The sequence below is a fragment of the Coptis chinensis genome, chromosome 3 (assembly GCF_015680905.1).
Source record: "Coptis chinensis isolate HL-2020 chromosome 3, ASM1568090v1, whole genome shotgun sequence".
Classification (NCBI taxonomy): Eukaryota; Viridiplantae; Streptophyta; class Magnoliopsida; order Ranunculales; family Ranunculaceae; genus Coptis; species Coptis chinensis.
This window is the reverse complement of record NC_141458.1, coordinates 27,724,012-27,739,318: the sequence shown is the minus strand read 5'-3', so window position 1 is coordinate 27,739,318 and position 15,307 is coordinate 27,724,012. Positions and strand designations below refer to the sequence as shown.

Genomic DNA, 15,307 nt, shown 5'->3' with positions numbered 1-15,307 from the left:
TGTTTCCTAGGTACTAGTAGTTCATACCAATGAAGATTCACCTTAAATCCAAAATATTTCTTCTTAATAAACCCTTAATAAACCTTTCCCGCCAAAACCAACACTCAAACTTCCATACAAACCCCCACTTCACTCAACACCTCCAAAACTCTAAAACCTTAAAACTTCTATATATTGATGGATTTTCTCATACCCAGTTGCTAACTCTCTTAACAAGACCGTAATTACCTCTGTATATTTATAAATGCAAAAATATCAACTTTTGGACACTAGTAAGGTGAATTGCCACAAATGTACACATTTTGAATAACAAAATAAGTAGTGGAAGTGCATGCAGAGCCAAGTAACTAGATGCATATAGGGTATTGGGCATGTATAGTATATTACAGGGAATGCCTTTTTATCCAGAGCGCGAGTCAGATCAGAAAGATCCCCTATATCAGCTTCTCTAGCTTGTATCCGTGCCAGAGTGCATGGCTGAGTGTATGTCGATTTTTGAGCATTAACAATTTCACTAGCTGCAGCTTTAACTTGTGATATAGAATTGATTGTGTCACCCTGCCCAAAGAGGATCAAACTTAAATACTAACACAGTTATGACCATTCCGACCTCTAACTGTTTTTTTTATGTAATAGCAACACTAGGAAGTGTGGTAACATGATTTTAGTGCGTTCACGAGGAGATCCAAAAAACCTCCAAAAGGCATTGAGTGTTTCTCACAACTTAATAATGTGTGAGGTTAGATCCGTTGAAGAAGTAAAAAGAGGAATTTCCTAGATTTACAATAGAAGTGGAACACTACAAACAAGACTATCTCAAAGCAAGTTTCCAGCCATAAACAATTATATGATTTGGCAAAAGAAAAAATTGTTGATCATGTCCAACCTGAAAAAGGTTTAAGTAACTATCTTAGTCTTCAAAATATTTTGTACTATTGGCTAAAATGCTAAATATAAAAGCCGATCCGATTTATTGCCAGGTATGGTAGCCGATCGAGGTGGATCCCGCTAACTCCCAACTTTTCAAGATTCTTCATATTACATTTTAATAGAAAGAGCAAAGGTGGATTCGAAACAATGGGAAGCACCAACCTTTGCATGCTTTAACAAAGTGTTTGTGGGATAAGCTGGTGGAGAAATGTGGGATGTTCCATCTGAATTTTCCAGATTCTCACTTGGTGGAAGTTTCACGTGTCCTCCACTTTTCCAATCGTTAAAGCGACCATTCAGTTTGTGCTCGTGCAATTTGTCACTAGCCAAACTCTGTCTTCTAAGCACTTCAGGCATATAATCAAGAGGATTCAAAAGCATGCAGTCAATATCCTACAATGGAAAAAAAATTAATTCACATAAATCACTCTGTTCTACCTGAAAATTATATTTGCTTATTAAAGATAATTTTCTCCTCTTTTTCTAATAGCTAAAATGGGTTCACTGATGAAAAGGTGAGTTATATCAATATCCAAAAGACAAAAGAGGGAGATTCTTCCTTCCTTAGGGCATCTCCAATGAGAGGTGTAAACCGTATAGAGTGGAAATTTTACACCCCAAATATCAAAAACTCTCTCCAATGGAGGTGCTAAACCGTAGATAATAGTGTATTAGCTAATAGAGAGGGTGGAGAATTCCCCCTCTCGCTATTAGTTAATAAAAAGTCCGGACGTCACTTAAAATAACGTTTGTTTAACTTAAAAACTCGGACGTCACTTCAACACACGTTTGAAGCTTTATTTTTTAACTCGGACGTCACTCCAATGACGTCACTCCAAGTGACGTCCCAGTTTAAATTAAAGAGAGACGTCACTTGGAGTGACGTCCGAGTTTAAAATCTATTTTTTTTACACTCTTCCATTTATGAGCTATACAATACTATACAATTAGAGAAATTAGAGGTGTAAAATCCTAATGACACCTACGTGGAGCCTAAGTAGAAGTGTAATTTTACACCCCCTATTAGAGATGCACTTAGCAAAGCACCAAGTAAAACAAGAGAATCTGAACTTAGAAATTAAGACTACAAAGCAAAGACAGCAGAGATAGTGATGACAGGAATTACTGAGCTGTGACTAATATCAGGAGGTGACATCTTGCAAATAGAAAATAATAACACTTCATTATTACATAGACCAACTTTTAGCTTCTAGTACATAAGATATTTAAGATTTTCAACATTGGCACTACATTTTCAAGTTGGAGCAGAAAAACTTAGATTCTCTCTTTAATGTCGTTGACTCATCTCCATCATGTAGCACCACTTTCATTTTTCATCCTACCACTTCGAAGGGGACCAACAATAACTACAAAACCAAATTTCACTAAATTAAAACAGCTGTCCCCATACTTTCACCAGGATTCGCTGCCACAACTTCAATATTTTGTTCCCCTCTCTATTCTACAGGGTCAGTAAAGTCAAGTTTAGGGTCTGATACTCTGATGCTTTATCATCCCAAACTCTGTTTTTCTTTGTTATTTTTTTTTGGTTCCACCTTTGGAGCCTTGTTAACAACAGTATCAGTTTTCTTTCCACCTTTGGCTCTTAGCTTCTGAAGCTTATTTACATCAAACACCCCAGCTTCAGAACTCCCATTTCCATTTTTTTCTTTGATTCACAATTCACATGATATTCAACTCTGCTTTCATGCCCATTGGATATTCCATTCTCCAATTTAAGCCCTTAGGATGAATCTTTATCTCCACCATCCTTAGAACCACTACTCTTTTGATTTCCACCGCCACCACCCGAACACATTCATTCACAAAGATGCCCTTGCTTCTTGCCTCTAACATTTGTAGGTCGAACTGCTTGCTTCACTTTTTTTTCAATTCCTCACCCCTAGCTTCACCTCCTTCCTCCTTCAGAATCGACATTTGGGTAAGATAAAGGATGCCATGATTTTTCTGTTTAAGTAAGAATGACTCGACACTGTTCCTATTTTTCTTTGAAATCTACTTCACCTTCACTTTCTAAGCATCTTGATTTCAGATATAGAGTTCCGGGTGGGGTTTAAAGTAGTGGGTTTTAGTCTTGCATCGATACCAAGTTGCTTCCATATAAAGGAATCTCCATAGATCAAGAAGTTTTGATTTGTTGGATTTTGGAAGAGTAAGAGATGGGGTATTTAGTATTGTGAGGGAGATAGATGTGATGGGAGGAGAGAGAGAGAGAGGCGGAAGCGTACGAAGGGTTTAGTTAACCCATCAAAGAGTTTTTTACTTCTATTTTTTTTTTATTCGGCAGTTTTTTTCTCCACCTTTCTCGTAATCCCCCTGATGACGTGGATAGCCTCATATTGCTCTAAAAGGGACTGCTATTATATATATATAAAGATTAAATCCCCATTACCCTCAGTGAGTATCTCCAATTCTCTCCGTACATGTGTCAAGTTTCATGTACCTAGAAATGTTTCCCTGAAAAATCTTGATTTGCGGATCTTTCATCCAGAATGTGGCAAAGGCCTAACTACCATGTAAATTTGTTGTCCGGTATCTTGGCTTCTGCTTTCTGCTATTGTCAGGAATTTAGGATTAGAATTACATGGCATATATGACACGTCAATGTGCTACGATCTAGATTCCATACATATCTGCCCATAAATGTTATATATTTATATTCAATTTTATATATTAGTTAGTCCGTTTATTTTATTTGTTTGATTTAGTTATTGTGTTTTTAGTGATTTTGCAGAATTAGAGTTAACTTGATTAAAAGTGTTGAAACTGTCGAGATTTAAAAATAATAGTGTGTGTACGTTGATCTAGTTCAATGGAGGTATTCCAGGTTGGTCAAGATATTGTTTGCGTACATTGGATTTGGCCTTGTTGTCTGCTAATGAGAATTTGGGCTCGGTACCTTACTACCTCAGCGCCTGATGATTAGTAATAGAGAAACAAAGCTATGGATATGAATATTTGGTGAATGCACATGAAGACGAAATTTAAGTGAGCACGTGACCTGTATTCTCTAGCTTTGACCTTTGGTTGGACCTTAAGTATTTGGCCTCAAGTATTTGAATTGAGCGAAAATGTGGCCATGAGCTTAAAGTCATATGGCTAAATTAAAAGAAAGTAAGGAGCTGTGAGTGGGAATATGGAGCGAAATTAGTTATGGCCCATGAGCTTACATGACCAGCAAAGGGGTGCGCCCAAGGCATTAAAGCCCACACTCACCAAATCAATATGCTATGAACCCAGCTACTTGGACCACCTGATCAGCCTCCACCCTTCGTCTCTCACACTTAGAAACATAACCCAAAAGCTCCTCTAAATTTTCGGCTGCAGAAATCTAAACCCGAACACGCACCCCAGCTCCAAAACTAAACAAGCCAATCTATCAATGCTTCTATGAATCCGCATACCACCAAATCATAGGACCAATCCCATGTTTCCATTCCAACCAAAACCGAACAGGAAAAGAACCGACTTCGCTTTTTCCGATTCAATCGCCCAATCACCGAAATGCATGCAAAGACCAGTCTAATTGCAATCACGAATCCCTTCTAATTCCAATCCACTTTTGGTACGAAATATCCGATTCCTACTATTAAGAGACGTGAGCAATAAATCTTTGGGGGGTTTCTAATGTCGATAGAATTCCGAATCTTGCACAAGCTAAACCGAATTAGAACTTTCCCAATTCTGGGGACCTGAAAGAAAAGCTATAAAAACAGGGGTGAGGGACAAAACAGGGGGCCTCTCCACAACACAGAAGAACAGAGAGCCAAAGAGCAAGAATTGGAGCGAGAAGAAGAAGGCCAAGCCGAACCTACTGTCGACATGAGTTTTTCTTTACCTTACTTTAATTTTAGTTCTATTATTATCATGTGTAACTAAACTCTGTCTAGGACTTTGATGAAACTTTAGATTACTGTTTGTATATTGGGATTGATTTTAATGATTTCCAGTTGGTTTAATATTGTTATATTCTTCTAAGTTCGTAATTTGATAGCAAAAATTTATCTTTCATATAGTATGTCACGCATTCGATATAGTTCGATATTCGTCATTGTTGATTAAGCCTATTTTAACTGTTTGTATCAAATTTAGATATTACTCGTGCCGTAAAAAAACGAGTAATCTTTTGAGTTTGATCACTAGTGTTGAACTTTTAGAAGATACATGTTTAGTTAAAAGTTGTCACGATCATATCTTCGAGAAAGCAAGGGTTACCTTTCTCTCGTGCTACTCGTATTAAATCTGGAATATTAAAATTACTCCTAGAAATATAAACAGAAGTCTAAGGTGGATTCAACAGTCCTAGAATTCTCTCCATTTGATAAAACCCATTTTTTTTTATTGCTTTCGTAGTTAATAGTTTAATTGCATTGCTTCGTCAATAGTTAGATTAAATCATACATAAAAAAATCCGGTAGAATTAGTTAAATATAATTTTAATACCCGTTTGTCCGAAGTAGCAATCCCTGTGGGATCGACCTGTTTGCCGCAACTATTTTCAACGATAGCTGTGCGCTTACGGTTTAATTATAGGGTTAGATTAGTCTATTTAGTTAGACCGACTAATTTCCTAACAAGTTTTTGGGGCCGCTGCCGGGGATTGCAGTGGTACAATCGAGTTTTAGGGTCTTACTTAACGTAATTCATAGTTTAGGTTTAGTCGTAATTTAGTTTTATTCCGTAGTCTAAGTGTTTGCGTTTGATTTTTACAGGTTTAATATATATATATATATATAGAGCATACAAGTTCGAAGCTTAATAGAGAAGAATCAAAGGAGCTTGCTTGTTGTCACCCGGCCTCGCAAGTGGCCCTTGAATGCTCACGCCGGAGGTACGCTTTTAACTTTGTGGGGTTGAACTTGTGTGTTTGTCTGTTTTCGTATGTTTTCTTGTATTTAGGATTGGTTAAGTCACCTTTGACCAGCCTTAGGCATATTGCATTAGGACAGGTTTTTGCCCGCTCACTAGGAAAGCTCGTTTGACACGTGGATCGAGTGACGGTGTTTTAGCACAAGAACTGGGAATCGTGTTATCCGGGTTTAGGAGCACTTATTTTAAACCTTAATTAAAAATTCAATTCGGTTTGAGATTTGTTGCTTATTTTCTGTGATTGTGCATCATCCCGCATCTTTCATTTTACGTCCGTTGTCTTTCATTATAGAGTTAGGTTTTCATCATCTAGAGTCAGAGCGAGGTTGTGTATGGTAGAAACCCGATCTGAAAATCCTGATATAGCACCTTTTGATCCAGAAATCGAAATAACATTTCATAAGGGACCTACTAATGCAAACCAAGGCGAGTTAGAAAAACATTTGTTAGAAATGGCAGCAGAACCCGAAGTTAAAACCCTTAAGGACTACTATTATCCAGTCCTTAATTCTAATCCTTCTTGCATAGATTTGCCTGCGTGTGATGCTAATTTTGAGTTAAGGGCGGCCATCATAAACTTCCTTCCCTAGTTCCATGGTCTTGATTCTGAAGACCCTTATCTTCACGTTAAGGAGTTCTTAGATATATGTGGTACTCTTAACTTCCCTAGAGTCCAACCAGAGATTATCAAACTCCGCCTCTTTCCTTTTTCACTGAAGGATAAGACAAAGTTGTAATTGAATTCCTTAGAGTCTAAGTCTATCACTACTTGGGATGAGTTGAACATTAAGTTTCTCATTAAATTCTTTCCCATGCACAAGACTACTAGCCTTTGGCGACAGATCATGCATTTTACTCAAAAAGAGGGTGAAAAGTTTTATATATGTTGGGAAAGATTTAAAGATCTTCTTTTGAGGTGTCCTCACCATAATTTTGTGAAATGGCAATTAGTGCAGTTTTTCTTTGAGGGGTTGTCGATTTCACATCATCAGTTTGTTGAGTCCCGAAGTGGGGCAGATATCCTCTCTTTGCAAGAGGACGCAGCTTGGAAACATTTTGAGACAATCTCTAAAAGTTCTCAGCAATGGAAATCTCCAGGAAGGGTCTATGATAAAAGTGTACAAGTAGCTGCTGAACCAAAAAGGGGTGGTGTTTATGAGGTGAGAGGCAATTTTGAGATGAGTGCCAAACTAGCCAATCTTGCTAGGGAGGTGGAATCCTTGAAGTTAAAAGGGGAGAGTTCTCATGTCAAGTCAGTTAGTCAAGTATGTCAGCTATGTGAGAGTCTCGCGCACATAACCCAAACATGTCCTTCTATCTCTGCGTTCAATGAGTGTATAGCTGAACAAGCTAATGCACTCAACACATATATTAAGAAACCGTTTAGTGACCCTTACTCTAACACATATAACCTTGGGTGGAGGAATCATCCCAATTTTTCATGGAAAAATGGGCCACATCAAACTGATCCAGGGGTGTCACCTGTGAATCCTCCTTCCCAGTCATATGCTCAAGTTCCTTCCAACCAGTTTCAGCAATACCAGCAACCACCTCCACCATCTAAGAAACCATCTCTTGAGGACACTCTTAGTCTTTTCATGCAGAGTTCCCTTTAATTTCATCAAGACACCCAACGATTTCAAAAGGATACCCAACAGAGTTTGCATTCAAATGCGCAATCTATTGCGAAGTTAGAAATTCAAATGGGTCAAATTGCTAATACTTTGAATGAGAGGGAAAATGGTAGGTTTCCTAGTCAACCAGTGGCTAATCCAAAGGGACAGTATGAAATAGGCTCTAACTTGAGCCAAGAGCACCACCAGGAGCAAGCCAAGTCTATTACCGTTCTTAGAAGTGGTAAACATATTGATAATAGAGTTGAGATGCCTAGGGATGTTGAGGTCAGATCTGATCCTATAGAGTGTGAGGGTGAGAAGAGTGATGTAAGTGGTTCTAATAGTCGTGATGCTTCTAAAAAGTGCTTAGAGCCTCCTACGTCTTTCGAGTCTAGTCCTGTACCATCTTATATACCAAAAGCTCCTTTTCCTGAGAGGTTAGTTCATGCTAAGAAAGGAAATACTTTTAATGAGATAATGGAGATGTTTAAGCAAGTTCATATTAATATTCCGTTACTTGATGCTATAAAACAAGTTCCTTCTTATGCCAAGTTTCTTAAGGATATGTGTACGCAAAAACGTAAGTTGAATGTGCATAGGAAAGCTTTCCTTACTGAGCAAGTGAGTTCGATTATTCAAAACCGCACTCCACCTAAGTTTAGAGATCCACGATGCCCTACTATTTCCTGTGTTATAGGTGATCATATGATTGAGAAGGCATTACTTGATGTTAATTTGTTATCTAATTCGGTTTATTTACAGCTTGGTCTTGGTAAATTGAAACCTACGCCGATTACATTTCAACTGGCAGATAGGTCTGTCAGAGTTCCACGTGGTATTGTTGAAGATGTTTTGATTCAGGTTGATAAATTTTATTTCCCAGTTGATTTTATTGTTCTAGAAACACAACCTGTTCAAGATCTTAAACACCATATTCCTGTCATCTTAGGTCGTCCATTTTTGGCCACATCTAATGCTATCATTAATTGTCATAATGGAGTGTTGAAGCTTTCTTTTGGTAATATGACTACAGAACTTAATGTATTTAATGTGACTCAACAACCTCCTGAACCTGATGATCTTTAGGATGTTAATCTTATTGAAAGTGTGGTTCACAAGACTTTCTTGGAAAGTTATTCTGATGACCCTCTTGAGTCTTGTTTAACTCACTTTGGTGGTGATTTTGATGTGGATAATTCTATTTGTGAAGTAAATGCTTTGCTTGATGCCACCCCAATCTTAGATACTAATAAGTGGAAAACCAAGGTAGAACCTCTTTCTCCTTCTGAGTCTAAACCAGTTCCTTCCATAGAGAGTCCTCCTAAGCTTGAGTTGAAACCATTACCTGATACTCTTAAGTATGTCTTTTTGGGACCTGATGAGACTTTGCCTGTTATTATTGCTTCTAATCTTGATAGTGAACAAGAGAGTAAATTGCTTAGGGCTCTTAGAGACCATAAGACGACTTTTTAGGGTGGACTATTGCTTGATATTAATGGGATAAGCCCCAATCGATTGTATGCATCATATTCATCTAGAGGAGAATGCTAAACCAACCCGTGAGTGAGTTCGAGAGCGGCTTAATCCTAACATGAGAGAGGTAGTGAGAGCCAAGGTTCTCAAGTTGTTAGATGCGGGTATCATTTACCCCATCTCCGATAGTCAATGGGTGAGTCCGGTTCAGGTTGTCCCTAAGAAGTCTAGTATTACGGTAGTTAAGAATGCGAATGGCGAGTTAGTTCCTACCCGTATGACTACTGGATGGCGTTTTTGCATTGACTATCGTAAGTTGAAAGCCACTAGGAAAGATCACTTTCCTCTTCCTTTTATTGACCAGATGCTTGAACGTTTAGCCTGTCATAAGTATTATTGTTTTCTCGATGGTTATTCCGGTTATTATCAAATATGTATTACACCTGAGGATCAAGAAAAGACTACATTTACTTGTCCTTTTGGAACTTTTGCTTACCGTCGTATGCTATTTGGATTATGTAATGCACCCGGTACCTTCCAGAGATGCATGCTTAGCATTTTTTCTGACATGGTAGAAAGGTTTCTTGAGGTGTTTATGGATGATTTCTCTGTATTTGGTGATTCTTTTGATGAGGGTTTGCACCATTTGGAATTAGTGTTAATTAGGTGCAAGGAGAAGAATCTTGTGTTGAATTGGGAGAAGTGTCATTTTATGGTTCAACAGGGTATTGTTCTTGGTCATATTGTTTCTACTAAAGGAATTGAGGTCGATAAGGCTAAGATTGATGTCATTTCTAGTCTTCCACCACCTAAGACTGTGAAAGATATTAGGTCTTTTTTAGGTCATGTTGGATTTTATAGGCGATTCATTAAGGACTTTAGCAAGATTTCTCGCCCCTTATGCAATTTACTTGGTAAGGACGTCGATTTTGTCTTTGATGATGATTGTTTGAAAGCTTTTGAGAAGCTTAAGCATTTATTGACTACCGCTCCTATCATACAACCACCTGATTGGAGTGTGCTTTTTGAGTTAATGTGTGATGCGTCGGACTATGCTATTGGGGCTGTTTTAGGTCAACGGTTTGATAAGTTGGCCCATGTAATTTATTATGTGAGTCGAACTCTTAATGATGCCCAAATGAATTACACTACAGCCGAGAAGGAATTGTTAGCTATTGTGTTTGCTTTAGACAAGTTTAGGTCTTATCTCATAGGGTCTAAGGTTGTCGTGTTTATTGATCATTCGGCTTTGAAGTATCTTCTTTCTAAAAAGGATGCTAAAGCGCGTCTTATTCGTTGGGTCCTCTTATTACAAGAGTTTGACATTGAGATTAGGGATAAAAGTCTAGAGAACGTGGTGTGACCACTTGTCTAGGCTTATAGTAGAGTCTTCTACTAGTTTTTTGCCTTTGAATGAGTCCTTCCCTGATGAGCAACTTTTTGCTGTCTCCCAGTTGCCTTGGTATGCAGATATTGTTAATTATCTTGTTATAGGTCAGTTTCCTTCTCATTGGAGAAAGCAAGATAAATCTAAGTTTCTTGCTTTGAGGTTAAGTATTTTTTCCGGATGACCCATACTTGTTTAAGTCATGCCCTGATCGATTGTTAGGAGATGTGTTCCTGAGAGTGAGTTTCGTAGTATTCTCTCCTTTTGCCATGACCATGCATGTGGTGGTCACTTTGGTCCTAAGAAGACGGCTGCTAAGGTTTTGCAGTGTGGTTTTTATTGGCCTACTCTCTTTAGAGATGCACATGAGTTTTGTTTAGGATGTGATCGATGCCAGCGTACGAGTAATATTTCCCATAGGAACATGATGCCTCTTTCCCCTATTTTGGTTGTTGAGCTTTTTGATGTGTGGGGTATAGACTTCATGGGTCTTTTTCTTCCTTCCTTTGGTTATCTTTATATCCTCGTCACAGTAGATTATGTTTCTAAGTGGGTTGAGGCAGTGCCATGTAAAATGAATGATCACAAGGTTGTAGTTAACTTTTTAAAATATAATATATTTTCTCGTTTTGGTACTCCTCGTGCAATTATAAGTGACAATGGTACTCATTTTACACATCGTGCATTTGAATCCTTAATGAAAAAGTATTCTATTACTCATAAACTTGCTACCCCTTACCATCCCCAAACTAGTGGCCAAGTTGAGGTATCTAATAGGGAAATTAAACGGATTTTAAAAAAGACGGTACGACCTGACCGTAAGGATTGGTCTCAACGTCTTAATGATTCCCTTTGGGCTTATAGGACTGCTTATAAGACTCCCATTGGTATGTCTCCTTATAGGCTTGTGTTTGGGAAGGCATGTCATTTGCCTGTGGAATTAGAACATCGTGCTTTCTGGGCCATTAAAACTTTTAACTTTGACATGCGTAGAGCAGGTTCACAATGTAAGCTTCAATTAAATGAGTTAGCTGAGTTAAGGAATGAGGCATATGAGAATGCCAAGATTTACAAGGAGCGGACTAAGATTTTTCATGATAAATCTATTCTTTGCAAGTCTTTTGAACCTAATCAAAAAGTTTTACTATATAATTCTCGTTTGCGTCTTTTTCCTGGTAAGTTACGTTCTAGGTGGACTGGTCCTTTCATTGTTAAAACTGTTTTTCCTCATGGTGCTGTTGAGATAGAGGATCCTATGGATGGTCATGTGTTTAAGGTTAATGGTGAACGCTTGAAACAGTATCTTGATAGTTTTGCTAATAAGGATGTGGAAGAGGTGGATCTTATTGATCCTATTTATCAGGATTGAATGAGTATGCTTGTTGTATTTTAGTAGTTTAGATTTTGTTTTTCTTTTGTAAGAGTCGCTTCGCATTGTTCCCAAATACTTCATTCTAGCCCTTAGTCTCTATTTGGGTTAACCAATGAGAAACATATTATTGTGATTTTCAGGTTATGACAGGTTTTATATTTATGAAATGTCAAAAATACAGAGGAGACTCTGTCGATTTTTTTTTGAATTTTGGGGCATTTATTTTATGCTTCGTTGGTAGACAAAGTGCTAATCTAAAAATTGGGTGTCGCCGAAGCATTAAATTACGCTAGAGACGTTAATCAGTAAGCTTATGGGAGGCAACCCATGTTTTTATTTTTGTTGAGTCTTTTGTGTACGTGTATCATGCACTCCACTCTAGCACCTTTTCTCTGCCTTTTTTGGAGACGTGTAACTCTATGGGATGAGACACGTGACACATTTTAGTCATTGTAGTAACTTGGTTCCTCTTTTATATTATTATTGTTATATCTTTTGTGAGGTACTAATTTCTACAGGTGACTCAAAGATATTATTTTTCGTTTTTGGAAGCTCTTCTTTCCTTATATACTTTTACTTGTCCATGTTGTTATCTTTTAAATTCCGCATCTATGTTAACATTGAGGACAATGTCTATAAGAAGTTTTGGGGGTGGGAACACAATGTTTGTTTAGCGAAAAATAAATATGTCCAACATGGTATGATTAATGGTGATTTCCTATAATGATAAATTTAAAAAATTTTGATTTCTAAAGCCACTGATTTTCAAGGAATCTATGAAGTTAAGAGTCACTTTTGAAGTCATTGTTGTTTTTAGACTATTTTCTACCTCTAGAAATAGATTTTGTTGATGAAAGTCTAAACCAAAGTGGAATATGCACTATTAGCCACTTGATACATGTCAAATTGAAGAGTAATTTAATCTCCTAGTGAACTAGAAGAGAAATATAGATACTTAACCTGTGAGATTTGAGCCTTTGAATTTCTTGGAGAGTTTTTACGTAAATTTAGAGTCCAAGTTGACTCAATCATTCTTCTGTGCTTAAATTCGTTGTATGGTCTCATTTTTTTCTTATTTTGGTCGATCACGAAGTGACATCAACTGGGGAGATAGCCATTAGGTCTTGTAGTCTATTCGAAGCGGAATATCATACTAATAAGTCAAGTAGTGAACCAATTAGCCTTTATTTATCCCACCTAGTAGGATCATCATGTTAACCCCTTTTGAGCCTTATATATTAAGCCTTTTCTTCTCAAACCAACTATACTTAACCCAACTCCAGATAAGGAGTGTAAACCTATATTATTGGCCTTACCCATATTTCTGAGAATTTCTAAAAGACTAAGGAGAAAGCTAGAAGAAAGAATATTCGGAAGGAAAATTTATCAAAATCAAATGAAGAAAATCATTCCTTTTGCTCAAAGTGATTCAATAGAAAAAAAAATAATAATAATAATATATATATATATATAAACTAAAGACTTTTCTTGCACTTGATCTTCTTGGAAAATTTCTTCACTTTGTAGACCACATTACTTTACTTTCTCACTACTTCTTCTCAATGATTTCTCTTTCTCTTTCTTTTTCTTTTCTATATATATATATATTCTAGTTCAATGGAGGTATCCCAGGTTGGTCAAGATATTGTTTGCGCGCATTGGATTTGGCCTTGTTGTCTGCTAATGAGAATTTGGGCTCGGTACCTTACTACCTCAGCACCTGATGATCAGTAATAGAGAAACAAAGCTATGGATATGAATATTTGGTGAATGCACATGAAGACGAAATTTAAGTGAGCACGTGACCTGTATTCTCTAGCTTTGACCTTTGGTTGGACCTTAAGTATTTGGCCTCAAGTATTTGAATTGAGCGAAAATGTGGTCATGAGCTTAAAGTCACATGGCTAAATTAAAAGAAAGTAAGGAGCTGTGAGTGGGAATATGGAGCGAAATTAGTTATGGCCCATGAGCTTACATGACCAGAAAGGGGGTGCCCAAGGGCATTAAAGCCCACACTCACCAAATCAATATGCTATGAACCCAGCTACTTGGACCACCTGATCAGCCTCCACCCTTCGTCTCTCACACTTAGAAACAGAACCCAAAAGCTCCTCTAAATTTTTTAATTTGCAGAAATCTAAACCCGAACACGCACCCCACTCGAAACTAAACAAGCCAATCTATCAATGCTTCTATGAATCCGCATACCACCAAATCATAGGACCAATCCCATGTTTCCATTCCAACCGAAACCGAACAGGAAAAGAACCGACTTCGCTTTTTCCGATTCGATCGCCCAATCACCGAAATGCTCACAAAGACCAGTCTAATTGCAGTCACGAATCCCTTCTAATTCCAATCCACTTTTGGTACGAAATATCCGATTCCTACTATTAGGAGATGTGAGCAATAAATCTTTGGGGGGTTTCTAATGTCGATAGAATTCCGAATCTTGCACAAGCTAAACCGAATTAGAACTTTCCCAATTCTGGGGACCTGAAAGAAAAGCTATAAAAAAAGGGGCGAGGGACAAAACAGGGGGCCTCTCCACAAAACAGAAGAACAGAGAGCCAAAGAGCAAGAATTGGAGCGAGAAGAAGAAAGCCAAACCTCCCTACCGGCGACATGAGTTTTTCTTTACCTTACTTTAATTTTAGTTCTATTATTATCATGTGTAACTAAACTCTGTCTAGGACTTTGATGAAACTTTAGATTACTGTTTGTATATTGGGATTGATTTTGATGATTTCCAGTTGGTTTAATATTGTTATATTCTTCTAAGTTAAGTAATTTGATAGCAAAATTTATCTTTCATATAGTATGTCACGCATGCGATATAGTTCGATATTCGTCGTTATTGATTAAGCCTATTTTAACTGTTTGTATCAAATTTAGATATTACTCGTGCCGTAAAAAGACGAGTAATCGTTTGAGTTTGATCACTAGTGTTGAACTTTTAGAAGATACATGTTTAGTTAAAAGTTGTCACGATCATATCTTCGAGAAAGCAAGGGTTACCTTTCTCTCATGCTACTCGTATTAAATCTGGAATATTAAAATTACTCCTAGAAATATAAACAGAAGTCTAAGGTGGATTCAACAGTCCTAGAATTCTCTCCATTTGATAAAACCCATTTTTTTATTGCTTTCATAGTTAATAGTTTAATTGCATTGCTTAGTCAATAGTTAGATTAAATCATACATAAAAAAATCCGGTAGAATTGGTTAAGTATAATTTTAATACCCGTTTGTCCAAAGTAGCAATCCCTGTGGGATCGACCTGTTTGCCGCAACTATTTTCAACGATAGCTGTGTGCTTGCGGTTTAATTATAGGGTTAGATTAGTCTATTTAGTTAGACCGACTAATTTCCTATCAATAATCATACTCATATTTCTCAATAATTTGTATATATACCCGAATCAAATTGATATAGGATGAGATACATATACAGTACTAAAACAAGGCAAGCAAATGATCAAAGGACAGAACTCCTGACCATTCTAAAACACTTATAAACCAAGTTACAAGCTGATGAACTTCATAACTCTTGGAAATAATAAAGGGCTGTTTAGCTTTTGGGTGACATTATAAATGGATAATTTGCAGTTGGTCACTAATTGTTCGTTTATTAGCTATT

The 15,307-nt window shown here is 37.3% G+C and overlaps 1 pseudogene; it reads left to right on the top strand.

Moving 5' to 3' along the window:
• Positions 1-7,256: 7,256 nt before the first annotated feature.
• LOC147508954 (uncharacterized) lies at positions 7,257-11,914 on the top strand (annotated as a pseudogene).
• Positions 11,915-15,307: the final 3,393 nt, after the last annotated feature.